The sequence below is a fragment of the Cherax quadricarinatus genome, chromosome 66 (genome assembly GCF_038502225.1).
Source record: "Cherax quadricarinatus isolate ZL_2023a chromosome 66, ASM3850222v1, whole genome shotgun sequence".
Classification (NCBI taxonomy): domain Eukaryota; kingdom Metazoa; phylum Arthropoda; class Malacostraca; order Decapoda; family Parastacidae; genus Cherax; species Cherax quadricarinatus.
The window spans coordinates 4,579,936-4,592,065 of NC_091357.1; the positions used below are offsets into that span (position 1 = coordinate 4,579,936).

At 39.0% G+C, this 12,130-nt stretch overlaps 1 protein-coding gene across 12 annotated transcripts in view; it reads left to right on the forward strand.

The window, feature by feature from the left end:
• The first annotated feature begins 1,082 nt into the window (after positions 1–1,082).
• The window catches only part of LOC128704207 (uncharacterized protein C18orf19 homolog A), a 96,149-nt gene continuing 85,101 nt past the window's right edge, over positions 1,083–12,130 (forward strand). For 3 of the 12 annotated variants that reach the window (XM_070099029.1, XM_070099023.1, XM_070099035.1), the window contains exons 1-2: positions 1,096–1,227; positions 10,318–10,399. The gene's annotated coding sequence lies outside the window, so the exon portion shown is untranslated. Of the gene's footprint in view, positions 1,228–1,468; positions 1,662–4,856; positions 5,165–10,317; positions 10,400–12,130 lie in introns of those variants that run through there. The other 9 variants (XM_070099032.1, XM_070099025.1, XM_070099037.1 and 6 more) reach the window with 8 other exon arrangements.

The window sequence follows — 12,130 nt, forward strand, 5'->3', positions numbered from 1 at the left end:
ACTAACACCCAGGTACCCATTATTACTGATGGATGAACATAGACAACCGATGTAAGGAAACACGTCCAATGTGTCCACCCCTTCGTCGGGAATCGAACCCGGACTCTCACCGTGTGAAGCGAGAGCTTTTGCCACCAGGCCACGGGGCACCGTGGAATCTTTTATAGCAGTCACTTCCAGTTTCCCGCTGCTTGAAGTGTAGGGCTTCTGGGAGCACTGGGACAGTCAAGCTGTTTCGTCTGGATCAGCGAAACTCATCTTTATTCTACATGGCGATAAAGTCTCGATGGGTGTCCCGTAGCTCACACACTGAGGTCCGGAGTTCGAATCTCCTCCGGTACGGCTGAAAAACATTAGGACGTGTTTACACAAGACACCTGCTATCCCTGCCTTTGTTCACCTATCAGTTTAAAATAGGTACCTGGGTGTAGTTGACTGGTGTGGGTCACATCCTGGGACAAACTGACCCAATTTGCCCGAAATGCTCAGCATAAGAAGGGGCTTTTTATATAGTAGTATGTCATTAATGTCAGCTAGGCCTGTATACCATGTACATGTACTTGTAGTAAATATATTATTATTATTATAGTTATCATCAGCGTGGTCTTTCTTGTTCTGTTCTTATCTGCCCCTCAAGGAAGGTTCCTTGATGTTGGTGAGGGGCTCTTGATCTAGGGAACTGGATCTGTGCTCCAGTTCCCTGAATACCTTCCATCCCCCCCACAGGCGCTGTATAATCCTACGGGTTTAGCATTTCCCCCTTGATTATAATAATAATAATAATAATAATAATAATAATAATAATAATGTTCTTATCTGCAGGTAATGCTTGAACGGTTTCAGTGGAAAGCCGGTTGCTGAACTCAGATGTTGGTGTGGGCGTCCCTCTGGTGGAAATTGTTAAGGAGTCCACCTGGTCTATTTTCAAGTTTGGTGTCTTCTAGTTTATGCTTCTGTTATCAAAGAGACTCGTGTTCCCTTTTCTTTTCTCGCCCAGCTTTGGGAAATATATCTTCTCCACACATCGGGAAGCAGGGCTCCATACTGCGTTAGTTGACAGTGGCTCTACAAACTCAACAAATAGAAGACAGAAGAGTTATGAATATCGTCTGTCAGTGCTGTGCCAGCCTTCGCCAAGTGTGGGTGTCTCGCTCTCACCTTAGTATCGGTGACAAATTTTCCCTGTGCTCTCTAGGACATTTGTCCTTATCTTACTTTTCCCGCTGGGTACGTCACCGGAGGAGCTCCTTTCATCAGTTAAATTGTAGTCAGCTCCATTTTTCCGCTCTGTGGATAATTCCTTAACGGTTTTGGTGGAGATCCGGTTGTTGAACTTAGGTGTGGGCGTCCCTCTCTGCTGGGGTTTGGCGAGGGGTCCACCTGGTCTGTTTGGAAACTTACTGTTTTTCTGTTTACAAAGGGACTCCTGTTCCCATTTCTTTCGAAGTCCAACTTTGGACAATAAGTCTCCTCCTCCGTACACCGGGAATTAGGGTTCCATATGTTGTAAGCTGTTAGCGGCTCTTACAAACCCAACAAGAACAAGCAGCAGCAGTTTATGTGAAATATTCGCTAGTACATGTGGCCGCTGGAGCCTGACGTGCCCACAGTTGTGCCCGTCAGTACCTACTTCATCTCGTACTGTTCATAGCTTGACATGTGTAAGCTGTTACTGCGTATTATTGCTGTGGAAATATTTAAAGTTAGTAACTTGCCACCGCCGCCTGCCGGACGTGCTGACCTCGCCAGTGTCTTCGTATTGGTTGAAGGATCTTGATCCATATAACTGGGGCTACTTTCCCTCCTACTCAAATCATATTTCATTACCCCCCCCCCCCATTCCCCAGGTGCAGTGTAAACCCTACGGGTTTAGCCTCGACCCGAGATTCTAATAACATGCTGGCTCATGTTTGACCTTTTGGCATTCTATTCCGATATTTTTCTCAACCCAGTTTTTATAAGTTTTAACAACTGTAAAGTTCAGTAGTACTTGATCCCAGCACAGGTGCAAGTGTTGGGTATGTTTCTTCACACCTGTTGCCCCCCTCTTCACCTAGTGATACACTAAGTAGGTACCCGGGTTGATGACTCAAAAACATGTGCAACACTTTACTAAATTGCTGAAACACTTTTTGCCAGTACTACAGATTTCTTCAGTCGAATATAAGTAAATATAACACTAGAGGCAGTATAGTTACAACAGTAGTTTTAATTTCTTCTGTTTGCAGTATGTGGTAGCACACTTGGCACACACACTAAGGTCTGTAGTTCGATCCCCAGCATGGGTGGAGACATTATGATGCATTTACTTAAGGAATCTGCTGTCCCTGTTCACCTAACAATAAATAGGTACCTGGGTGTTAGTTCACTAGTGTGGGTTGCATCCTGGGAACAAAACTGACCCTAATTTGCCCGAAATGCTCTGCATAACAAGCGGCTTTCTATATACTATTATGTCACTGATGTCGGTTAGGTCTGTATACCTTGTACACATACTTCTAGAAAAGTTATTATTGCTAGCCAATGCTCTGTCATCACACTGAGTGTCTGTGGTTCAATCTCCCGGCACGGGTGGAAACATTGGGCATATTTCCTTACACCTGCTGCCACTGTTCAGCTAGCAGTAAGTAGGTACCTGAGTGTTAGTTGGCTGGTGTGAGTCACATCCTGGGGGTACAGGATTGAAGGACACCCAGTGGAAGTTAGAGACAGTCCTCCATGATACACTGACATTCTTGGGTTATCCTGGGTGACTAACCCTCCCCGGGTTAAAAATCCGAACAAATCTTATTTTAAGCTTGTGTAGGCAAAGAAAGTTTCATTAGTAAAGATAACTGTGTTGCACATGTCTTATTATCAACCTGTCAGTATTGTATGCCATTAATAATAGGGTACATGGGCATAAGCTTGCAATTTACCATATTAAATTTTACATAAAGTCTATCATACAGTCTAATCTTAATCATCAGGGGATAATTTGGTTTTTGTTACACAAGTCAATTTTTATGGCATATGGTAATTAACATTTCATTTACTTAAGAATCTATGGTTAGAGATATAGAAACAAGATATTTAAAGCCAAGACATCAAGTTTACCCATAGCTAGTTTGGAAAAAAATTCTTATTTTCGCAGCTCGGTTTAATGCCAGTTCTTTCTGCTCTAGATGGTTATAGTATTTACCAGCAGAGTTATTGAACATTTTTAAGTGGATAATGTGCATAATATCCACAGCAATTTCTTTTTAAATGTTTGAAGAAATATGTGAATCAAACACACAAAACTGAATTAAAAACAAAGGTAATTTAATGTAATCCTTCACCCACACGGTAGGCTTTATCAGATCACAAACAGTTATGTTTGTGACTTGATAGAGCCCACTCTCTAGGCAAAACCTTGTTATTAAAGGATTACATTAAACTACATTTGTCTCATTTTTTCCATCATGTTGGTATTTTAATCCATTTCTCTTTATATAACAATTTGAATTTCATAAATTGTACTGTATTTATGTATATAGCTCTTCAAAAGATTTAAAAGCTCTGTTAGCTTACATATACATTTTGAGTGCGTTTAATGGGATCATAATTTTTTTTATGAAATGGGGATTAATCTGCCGAAGTTTGTGCAATAAATTAAATCCATTCTTTTCCTGGTAAGCAAGAATATACATTTTTGTATTTTTGCCTCAATTATTATTAAACAGTGATTATCAATCCTCATTTATTTTGGTCACTAGGCTGTATGGGAAGGGTTTCAACTCTGTACAGGATTTAAAAAATGAAAATACGTATGCACTGTATAAATTTATTGCTTTCATATATGTACTATAGTGAAGATCATTTTGTATTCAAGGTTGTTGTATGCCACTTTATAAAACAGGTAAAAATTTGCAAAATTGGTTGGTAGCTTATTGTTGCAAATGATGAGGTACTGTTGTATAAACACTTTTAGATTAGAGGGGACTATACTATATAGTGGTACTCGGGTTTTTTTTTTTTTTAACAAGTCGGCTGTCTCCCACCGAGGCAGGATGACCCAGAAAGAAAGAAAATCTCCAAAAAGAAAATACTTTCATCATCATTCAACACTTTCACCTCACTCATACATAATCACTGTTTTTGCAGAGGTGCTCGGAACACAACAGTTTAGAAGCATATACATATAAAGATATACAACATATCCCTCCAAACTGCTAATATCCTGAACCCCTCCTTTAGAGTGCAGGCATTGTACTTCCCATTTCCAGGACTCACGTCCGGCTATATAAAAATAACCGGTCAAATACATACAGTGGAACCTCAAAAATCAAACGTATCACATATCGAACGTTTCAAAAATAGGACCATTTTTTTTGGACAAACTGTGTCCCTATTATCAAACACGCCCCTATTTTCGGACCGCCGAGTACGGGACCTGTCTGCCGCCCGCTCTGTCCGCGTCCCCGCGCAGGCGCCGTGAGCAGTCTAGCTTTGTTTATGCTTGAGTGAACACTAACCTGTGCTCTCATTCACGCATTTTACGACTATTTTGTTGTGTTTAGTGCTTGTGGGACTGTGAAATAAGCTGCCATGGGCCCAAAGAAATTTGTTAGTGGTACCCCTGTGGTAAAGAAAGTGAGAAACACCATAGATGTGAAGAAGGTAATAATACAGAAGTATGAGAGTGGTGAGAGACTTGTTGAGCCTGCCAGGATGTATGGGAAAAACAAGTCGACCATCGGTTCTATCCTGTCAAAGAAAGAATAAGTCAAGGAAGCTGATGTTGCGAAAGGTGTTAATATAGGGAGTGGATGAGGTGCCTTCTTCAAAGATTAAGGAGATTTGTGCAAAAGTGGAATGATGTCCAAATGTTTGTGCAGAAGTACCACCCTGAGCAAGCTGAAACAAACCATCTTTGCAACAAGTTCAGTGACAGAACCATGTCCCATTTTAGGGAAATGTTAAAGAGGTGCCAGAAACAGAGGACTATAGACAGTTATTTTGTGAGACAGGGGTCCAGTGACTCAAGCTGGTCCTAGTGGCATTAAAAGACAGAGAAGAAGTAACCCCAGAGAGGGCTTTACCTCAAGTCCTCATGGAGGGGGATTCTCCTTCCAAACACTAACCCCAACTCCCTCTCTCCTCCTCCCTATCTTCCAGATGCCATCACCAATCTTCAATAAAGGTAAGTAAAAATGTTATTTTATATGTATTACTATACATAATTAAAAACTATAGTATTTGTTGTATGTAAAACTAATTAATCTCTATAAAATGTATTTTTTGTGTGAATATTTTTGGGTTTTTGGAACGGATTAATTGTATTTCCATTATTTCTTATGGGAAATATTGCTTCGAATTTCAGACTTTTCGAATTTAGAACTAGCTCCTGGAACGGATTAATTTTGATTTTTGAGGTTCCACTGTACTTGTATTTGTTTATACAAATACAGAAAAATTAGTATATATAGTATGTATATATTTAATTTATATTTGGAAAAAATGGAAGATATGTTTGTAGCTTATGCCTGTTTTTCCTTCAGATATAGTTTATATACCATACAGTAATATACAGGGGGACAAAAGAGATTGTAAAAATTATAGAGGAATAAGTTTACTGAGTATACCAGGAAAAGTGTACGGTAGGGTTATAATTGAAAGAATTAGAGGTAAGACAGAATGTAGGATTGCGGATGAGCAAGGAGGTTTTAGAGTGGGTAGGGGATTTGTAGATCTTAGACAGCATATGATAGAGTGGATAGGGGAGCAATGTGGAAGATGTTGCAAGTATATGGAATAGGTGGTAAGTTACTAAATGCTGTAAAGAGTTTTTATGAGGCTAGTGAGGCTCAGGTTAGGGTGTGTAGAAGAGAGGGAGACTACTTCCTGGTAAAAGTAGGTCTTAGACAAGGATGTGTAATGTCACCATGGTTGTTTAATATGTTTATAGATGGGGTTGTGGTAAAAGTAGGTCTTAGACAAGGATGTGTAATGTCACCATGGTTGTTTAATATGTTTATAGATGGGGTTGTAAAAGAAGTAAATGCTAGGGTGTTCGGGAGAGGGGCGGGATTAAATTATGGGGAATCAAATACAAAAGGGGAATTGACACAGTTGCTTTTTGCTGATGATACTGTGCTTATGGGAGATTCTAAAGAAAAATTGCAAAGGTTAGTGGACGAGTTTGGGAGTGTGTGTAAAGGTAGAAAGTTGAAAGTGAACATAGAAAAGAGTAAGGTGATGAGAGTATCAAATGATTTAAATAAAGAAAAATTTGATATCAAATTGGGGAGGAGGAGTATGGAAGAAGTGAATGTTTTCAGACACTACTTGGGAGTTGCCGTGTCGGCGGATGGATTTATGAAGGATGAGGTTAATCATAGAATTGATGAGGGGAAAAAAAAGGTGAGTGGTGCGTTGAGGTATATGTGGAGACAAAAAACGTTATCTATGGATGCAAAGAAGGGAATGTATGAAAGTATAGTAGTACCATCACTTATATGGGTGTGAAGCTTGGGTTGTGAATGCAGCAGCGAGGAGGCGGTTGGAGGCATTGGAGATGTCCTGTCTAAGGGCAATGTGTGGTGTAAATATTATGCAGAAAATTCGGAGTGTGGAAATTAGGAGAAGGTGTGGAGTAATAAAAGTATTAGAGGGCTGAAGAGGGGTTGTTGAGGTGGTTTGGTCATTTAGAGAGAATGGATCAAAGTAGAGTGACATGGAGAGCATTTAAATCTGTAGGGGAAGGAAGGCAGGGTAGGGGTGATTCTCGAAAAGGTTGGAAGGAAGGGGTAAGGGAGGTTTTGTGGGCGAGGGGCTTGGACTTCCAGCAGGCGTGCGTGAGCGTGTTAGATAGGAATGAATGGAGACAAATGGTTTTTGGGACCTGACGATCTGTTGGAGTGTGAGCAGAGTAATATTTAGTGAAGGAATTCAGGGAAACTGGTTATTTTTATATAGCCAGACTTGAGTCCTGGAAATGGGAAGTACAATGCCTGCACTCTAAAGGAGGGGTTTGGGATATTGGCAGTTTAGAGGGATATGTTGTGTATCTTTATACGTATATGCTTCTAAACTGTTGTGTTCTGAGCACCTCTGCAAAAACAGTGATTAAGTGTGAGTGAGGTGAAAGTGTTGAATGATGATGAAAGTATTTTCTTTTGGGGGATTTTCTTCCTTTTTTGGGTACTTTGCCTTGGTGGGACATGGCCGACTTGTTAAAAAAAAAAAAAAATCTTAGTTCGTCTCGTAAGTCCTGATGATCCCAACCTCACAAAAATACAGTATGCTGTACTGTATTTCTATTTTAAGCTCTAAATGCATTAAATATTGTTGTTTCATCCTCTTGGACTGAAATTATTTAAATAGTATTAACCCTTAAACTGTCCAAACTTAGATCTTCGTTCACGTGCGTAGCGCTCCGACCTTGATTTCCCCCATTTGAAAGCATGTAAAAAAAAACGTAGATTTACGTTCGGACCCCCCCCCCCACGTGGACGTAGATCTGCGTTTGGACAGTTTAAGGGTTAATCATTTCAGTAGTTATCACATAGAACTACATACATCATTGAGGCCAGGGCCCCTCATGTAGTTCTGTCATGAGCTCAGCTCAGTCAGATAAACTGTGAGTGGTAAGTTTTAGCCTAGATATGAGAGAATGGGGTCTGTGTAATTAGTGTGCACAGTATATAAAAAAAATCCTGCACCACATGGTTTTTATGGATTTATTAGCTGTTTCTTGGTATCATCCGATAGAATGGAAGACACATGTTCTACTGAAGTGAGAGGATTTTGGTTGGTTTTGGGAAGGGAAGTAGAGGATGTACGTATTCTATTTTTGCCAATTTTCCTATTGTACGAGTTTTTAATAGGTCTGATTCAATTAATGGGATGCCATAAACCATGACCAATCATTTCTGGTTATATTTTATTTTATCTGGGAAATAGAGTAAATCTTATACTTCTTTGTGACTATGAATTAAAAATGGAAGGCAAGTTTAATATATGAGAGGCTTGGGGACATGGTTAATGACCAGAGGAAATGTTGCTTTAGTGCCAGGAATGTCTGCAATGTTTATTTTGTATTCTATTTTTAAATTGTTCCTTTTTTAATTTTGTGTAAATTGGGTAAATAACTAAATTCTGTGCACGTTATGATGCAGTTGTAATAGTTGAATGGGCAGTTTCTTGTGCTCAGTCAATAGAATAGAAAGCATACTAGCAAAATAGCTAAGAATTTGGTCCAATGGAACAAGGAATTAACTTCAAGTTGGACTCAAAGTGGGCACAACTTACACATCATCGTTGATGATGTGTAAGTTGTGCCCAAACTGATAGCTTTGTGACTGTGTAACTTCATAAATTTCCCATCACATTTCATTCTTTTGGTGTTGTTTTTTTTTTTTTTTTTTTTTTTTTTATTTATTATCACACTGGCCAATTCCCACCAAAGCAGGGTGGCCCGAAAAAGAAAGACTTTCACCATCATTCACTCCATCACTGTCTTGCCAGAAGGGTGCTTTACACTACAGTTTTTAAACTGCAACATTAACACCCCTCCTTCAGAGTGCAGGCACTGTACTTCCCATCTCCAGGACTCAAGTCCGGCCTGCCGGTTTCCTTGAACCCCTTCATAAATGTTACTTTGCTCACACTCCAACAGCACGTCAAGTATTAAAAGCCATTTGCCTCCATTCACTCCTATCAAACACGCTCATGCATGCCTGCTGGAAGTCCAAGCCCCTCGCACACAAAACCTCCTTTACCCCCTCCCTCCAACCTTTCCTAGGCCGACCCCTACCCCGCCTTCCTTCCACTACAGACTGATACACTCTTGAAGTCACTCTGTTTCGCTCCATTCTCTCTACATGTCCGAACCACCTCAACAACCCTTCCTCGGCCCTCTGAACAACAGTTTTGGTAATCCCGCACCTCCTCCTAACTTCCAAACTACGAATACTCTGCATTATATTCACACCACACATTGCCCTCAGACATGACATCTCCACTGCCTCCAGCCTTCTTCTCGCTGCAACATTCATCACCCATGCTTCACACCCATATAAGAGCGTTGGTAAAACTAAACTCTCATAAATTCCCCTCTTTGCCTCCAAGGACAAAGTTCTTTGTCTCCACAGACTCCTAAGTGCACCACTCGCCCTTTTCCCCTCGTCAATTCTGTGATTCACCTCATCTTTCATAGACCCATCCGTTGAATACATTCTGAATACATTCACCTCCTCCATACTCTCTCCCTCCAATCTGATATCCAATCTTTCATCACCTAATCTTTTTGTTATCCTCGTAACCTTACTCTTTCCTGTATTCACTTTTAAAATATTCTCTACTATTTCAAAATTTTTTTTTTTTTTTTAAATGAACATGGAGCAATATTAATTTTAGGGTGTGGACAGTGAAAGGGTTGAATCTCTGTTCCCAACTGTTTGAGCAAACACGTAGTGACTAGTGCTTATGGCATTTTACATGAAACTTAATGGACCCTGACACACCCTCCCACTGCTTAGTAATGAGTCTCTTGCCTACCTAGGAGGTATAAGTCATTTTTTATTTATATTTGAGGCATTTGAAGTTTTGTATTTGCATTTATAGCTTTTTAATTTGTTTTCATTTGTAGTTGAGGGTTTCAAAAAGTAAATATTTGTATTTGAATTTTATATTTTTTTTGGATTGCTATACAGTATTTATTGTTGTATTTGGATGTATGTGTTGGATCCCATCTTTGGAGCTGGTACTGTAATGGGCACTTGATTTTTCTGACTATGTATATGGGACAGATCCTTGGCCAGAAGAAGGCAGTCCAATTGAATTTATGGAGTGCAGTAAACTGTTCAGTTTTCGTTGTTTTGCAGTTTTTATTCTTTTTCTCTATAAGAAAAAAGTTATCAAGGCTGCATTGTCTGTTTATTCTGCCATTGTGGGAGTAGCCTTTTGACTGTACCATCTATTGAATAATTGTTGTATTACTATATAAGATTATTATGGAGCAATATATTTTAACACTCATTTTTTGTGTATAATTAAGAGATCAAATTCTCACTTAATATGATAAATTATGAGATTATTTTTTCTTTTGATAAAGAGGAAATAATGTTTTTTCTTTTCCCCTCAGGTATTATTAGTCACACAGTATTGTATTATGAATCTAAATTCTTAGTAATGCTCTTGATTTATCTACACGAGTTGTGTGTTTCTTGCCAAAATGTAGAAGATTTACTAGGAGTTTTGGTTTGAAAGACACTGAAATTACAAAAATAAAGTTTGAAGCTGGATAAAATTTTCCCAGGTTACCTTCGTTACACAAGAATATCATAATTTCAGATGACCTCCTTAAGAGTGCAATGTCAGTCATGTGGCCTCTTGGATTGTCATTAGGGGATTTGTGCACATCTTGATTACTGAGGTATGTATATTATGTACCTGTAACTGGGTCATGATTAAAGTGTAACTTTTCTCATTTGACCTTCATGCTATAAGGATGGAGAAAGGCATACTAGGTTTACTGTATAAAGTTTTATGTGGATTTGTGCACTTATAAATCTGTGCCTGTGTATGTGCCTCCTTGCATTTAGGGAGCAGGATCTACTGTATTACTGAAAGTCCATAACTCAGAGATCACAGTCTCATGATACAGTATTAGATTTTCATCTTATTTTTTATCCCCCTCATAAATCACTAAAGTTACAAAGTGCCCTTCTAATCATGATTATTGTTTCATGGATGGCATCATTGGTATACAGTACAGTATTGATTTTAAACTGAGTATGGCTAGATATTTATTTATTTACTTATTATTAATTTAGACATGATACATAGATGTACAAAGAAATACAGTGGTTAAGTGTAACATGCCAAAAGCTCCTTGTATGCAGAGCATTATGGGCAGGCTTCAAATTAACTTAAGATTAACTAAGCAATGATATATTCAGTGGTAAAAATTATAGTGAACAAATAACAATTAAGCACAAATGAGTATTTCAAAGACAGGTTATATGGTCATTTGCAGAGTTGCTGTGCATTCAATTGAATGGAGTATTCTGTTAGGTAATGTAATTAAAAAAAAAAAGTTTGATAGAGTCACAGGTAAAACATTTATGAGATACAGTTATTCAGTATTTATTTAGTTGTGGGTGAGTAAGTGATTTTTAAGAAGAGACTTGAACTTTATATTCACAGGTAATGAATTCCAGATTTTTTGGGCCTTTTATGTGCATTGAGTTTTTGCACAGTGTGAGATGGACACAAGGAACATCAAAGAGTGATCTGTGCCTTGTGTTATGGTCATGTGTTCTGTTGAGGTTGGTAAGGAGACGTTTGAGGGGAGGGTTTATATCCGAGTTAAGTGTTCTATGTATGTAGTAGGTACAATAATAAGTGGATGTGCAGGTTCAGAGTTTTGAAAATTGGTGGAGTGTGCTGCCTGTAGTGGGAATTTGTTATTCTGACTGCAACCTTTTGTTGGGTAATTAATGGTCTGAGATGGTTTATTGTTGTTGAGCCCCATGCACAAATTCCATAGGTGAGATAGGGGTAAATAAGCGAGTGATATAGGGCCAGGAGGGCTGACTGTGGAACATAGTACCGTATTTTCGATAGTATGCCTACTGTCTTGGAAATTTTCTTGGAAATTTGTTGTATATGTGTTTGAAATTTGAGTCTACTATCAAAGTGGATTCCTAAGAATTTTCCCTCTGTGAGCTTTGTGATAGTTGATACGTTTATCATTATGTTAAGAGGGACATCTGTAGCTCTGTTTCCAAACTGAATGAAGTAGGTTTTGTCAATGTTGAGAGTAAGTTTGTTAGTCATCATCCAGGTAGACATTTTCTGTAATTTGGCATTTACAGTATTGGCTAGCATGACTGGGCTTGGGTGAGAGAAGACGAATGTAGTGTCATCTGCAAATAGTGTGGGTTTGAGTAGTTGCGGTGCATTTGGTAGGTCGTTTATGTAAACGAGAAAGAGAAGAGGGCCAAGGACACTTCCCTGTGGGACGCCAACTGTAATGAGCTGTGTGGAAGAGTTTGCTCCATTTGGGTACACATATTGTTGCTGAGGTATGACTTTAGGTAGTTGAGGGAGTGCCCTCTTATACCATAGTGCGACAATTTTATGTGGAGCAAATCATGATCAA